We start from the raw sequence: 3,165 nt of genomic DNA on the forward strand, positions 1-3,165 counted from the left end.
CCCCCAATATCAGTTTTAAAGAATATATTGTTGGCGATGATAGTCTGGATCAGAAAAGATGAAACCTACTAATTTGTGTTGGTGTTGCCGAGAAGCGGAGGAGATGTGATAGCCGAGTGGGAGACCTCTTTTATACAAAATTTTAAAGCCTCGGCCTTTCATGTGGGTGTAGTTTGGTGTGCAGAATCCCAATCCACTTTCTCCCTTGTGTATGGCATAAACTGCAGCCTTATGCAGAGGCCCATTGAGGCCCATTCAGAAACTGACTTTCTGGAATTGTCCCCCTTGAGTCTGCCATGCTAGAGATCTCACTGGATGCAGCCTTTTTCGATGCTAGATAGAATTTTCCCTTTAGGGCTTGGGACTTATGCTCTTCCTGGCTGGCTTCAGAAGCATCTTCAATTTATCCATGAAGGTCATAGCATCTGAAAGGACACCACACTGGGTCTGCCAGAGGCCCTCTGGATGTACCACCTCCCCGGGGGTTGTCTGATCTTGGAGTCCCCAGCACAGAACCTTCACACAAAGACCTGGACCTGCATAGTTTATTTCAATGGTGACCCCAGGAAGCACAGTGAAGAACTCAGGGTTAAGTTGAGGATGCTGGAGATGTTGATTAAAGGCACATCACCAGGCTAGCTATCGCTCAGAGGGGCTTTTCAGAGACCCCATAAGACACAGCTCAGACCTGCCTGGACGAGGCAAGAAGCTGGGGCCCATGCTCACCAACCCTGCCCTCACGGCCTCAGGGTTGATCCCAGGCTGTGTACAAACAGAATCAAGGGAGCAGGCTCAGAGGCAGAAGGGGCAGGTGCATGACATAGACAGCCCTGGTATGCCCAGGAACTTCCAGCGAAGCTTGAGGTGGCTTCCCCGGGGCTATAGGTTGGGACATGGACAATGTCTCCCTCAGAAGCTGTCATGCACAACAGATCCTGGTATGGCCCTGTGGCCTGGGCCATCCCAGCTCCTTAGCGGGGCCTTCCAAAGACTCATTGCTCAGGGGTGAGGCCTTCTGCAGGTGGCTGCAATCTGGGATTAAGTGTGTCTGATAACTAAATTGGTTTATCATAGTTCTGGGTGTGGATAATGGAAGTCCCACCCTGGGAGTGGGTGGCACCAATCAATAGGCTTGTAACCGGGGTGAAGTACAAGGGGGATGAAGAAGGAAGGCTTGCTTGTGGCCTCCCTGCCTGCCCTGCCCTGGGCTGTTTCTTCTCAGTGATGCCCCCTGCCATGCGGTCCTGCCTTGGAGCCCACCGACTATGGATCAAAACCTCTACAAGCTGTGAGCCAAAATAAAACCTTTTCTCTTTTAAGTTGTGGGTGTCAGGTATTTTTGTCTCAGCAGTGCAAACAAAACAAATCAAAACATGCCCACCCCGCAATAGAAGACAGATGGTGAGGGCAGAGAAGGCTCAGGAGCCCTCAGGTCTCCCTCCTGTCCTTGCAATGGTCTGCAGCCCATGTTCCCCACACAGGCGCCTTCCAGTCCTCCGAGTGCAGCTGAACCCCAGGGAAATCCTGCTACACCGCAGGGCAATGGGCGAGCGGGGCCGTGCAGGCTGGAGGGTGCCAGGAACTCTAGGCCCTGAGGAGCCAGTGCTGGTGAGAGGCTCAGAGCCTCCCTCCTGCCTCTCAGGCCCTGAAGACCAGCACCTCTGGCTTTGCTGTGGTCAGAGACCCCTTGGGGAGCCTTTGGGCTCTCCCATGGACTCGTTCCCATGGACTCGTCCCATGTGCAAATGCATCCATGTAAGCACGTGATCAGCATACATTTTCAGGGGACCCAGGTAGCCTCTGCAGCTATCAAGGGACATTCTTATCCATTTTTTTCTTTCTTTTTTTTTTACTGGGGATTGAACTCAGGCTCTTGTGCTTGCGAGGCAAGCGCTTATTCCACTGAGCCATCTCCCTGGCCCCTTTTAATGTATTTTAGTACAGGGTCTACAGAGTCTCACTACACAGATCGGACTCATAGTGATCCTCCCGCTTTCAGCCTCCCAAGCACTGGGATTACAGGCATGCATCACCACGCCCAGTCTCATTCCCTGTGTCAGTGTGCCCCCTGGGGCAGGGCCAGCGCCGTTCTTGTCCATTTCTATAGACTAAATGCTCCAGTTGGGCTTTCCCAGCCCTTTGACACTGTCCCTGACATGATACAGGAAATTAATAAAGGATGGGCTGGTCAGGGACCATCCCAACTGTGTTTCCCTTAGCTGTGGGCCTGTGGGCCAGATGCTAACCCCTCTGAGCATTAGTTCTCTCATCTGCAAGTGGGACTACTAGTAGTGCTCACCTTGTAGGGAGAGTCAAAGCAAAGGGCTGGGGAGATAGCTCAGTAGAGTAAGTGCCTGCCTAGCAAGTGCAGGGTGCTGGATTCAATCTGCAAGGAAAAAAAAAAATTATTCAGGTCAAAGAATTAGTGGATATAACACATTTAAATGTCTTAATCTGTTTTGTGCTGCTGTAACAAAATACCCAATTTATAAAGAACAAGATTTTATTCTTCACAGCTCTGGAAGTCCAAGGTCAAGTGCAGCAGGCTCAAGGTCAGGTGAGGACCCAGACTCTGCTTCCGAGACGCTGCCGTGGATGTTGAGTCTTCTGCGGGAGGCGCACCTGGTCCTCAGATGGCACAGGGTGACGGCACAGGAGAGCAGGATGTAGACACAGCCCTTTCTCAAACCCCTTATCCTATTTACAAGGAGGAGCCACCACCCCTCGGCACTGTCACATGGCAACACTGGACTGAAGGGAGTGCATGTAGACCTTAGCAGTAGTGTACATGGCATCAAAGGTGCATGAGGTGTCAGCTGTCGCTGCTGCTACTCTGGTGAGACCTGGACTGGAGAAAGTAGGAGTCTCCTCACCGAGTCTGGGCTTGGTGTCGGCCATGCGTGCAGGCCTCCCTGCAGCTCCCAGCTGTGGGACTTTGGGGGATCAGGGTTTTGTTTTTCACTCTCTTGGGATCAACTTCCTTACCAAGGTCACTGGTTTTTCATCAAAATTTTATAATTCCCCCATTTCCATGCCAAAGTGATAGTATGAAAATTATAAAATTTTTAGAATATTTTGCTGAGCTAACACACCTATAATATTCAAATGATGGAACTAAACAAAAAAGGGGATACAGATGAATGTCCATTTTGTATCTGTGTATTC

This window comes from Octodon degus, unplaced genomic scaffold (genome assembly GCF_000260255.1).
Source record: "Octodon degus isolate 3935 unplaced genomic scaffold, OctDeg1.0 scaffold00005, whole genome shotgun sequence".
NCBI classification, from domain to species: domain Eukaryota; kingdom Metazoa; phylum Chordata; class Mammalia; order Rodentia; family Octodontidae; genus Octodon; species Octodon degus.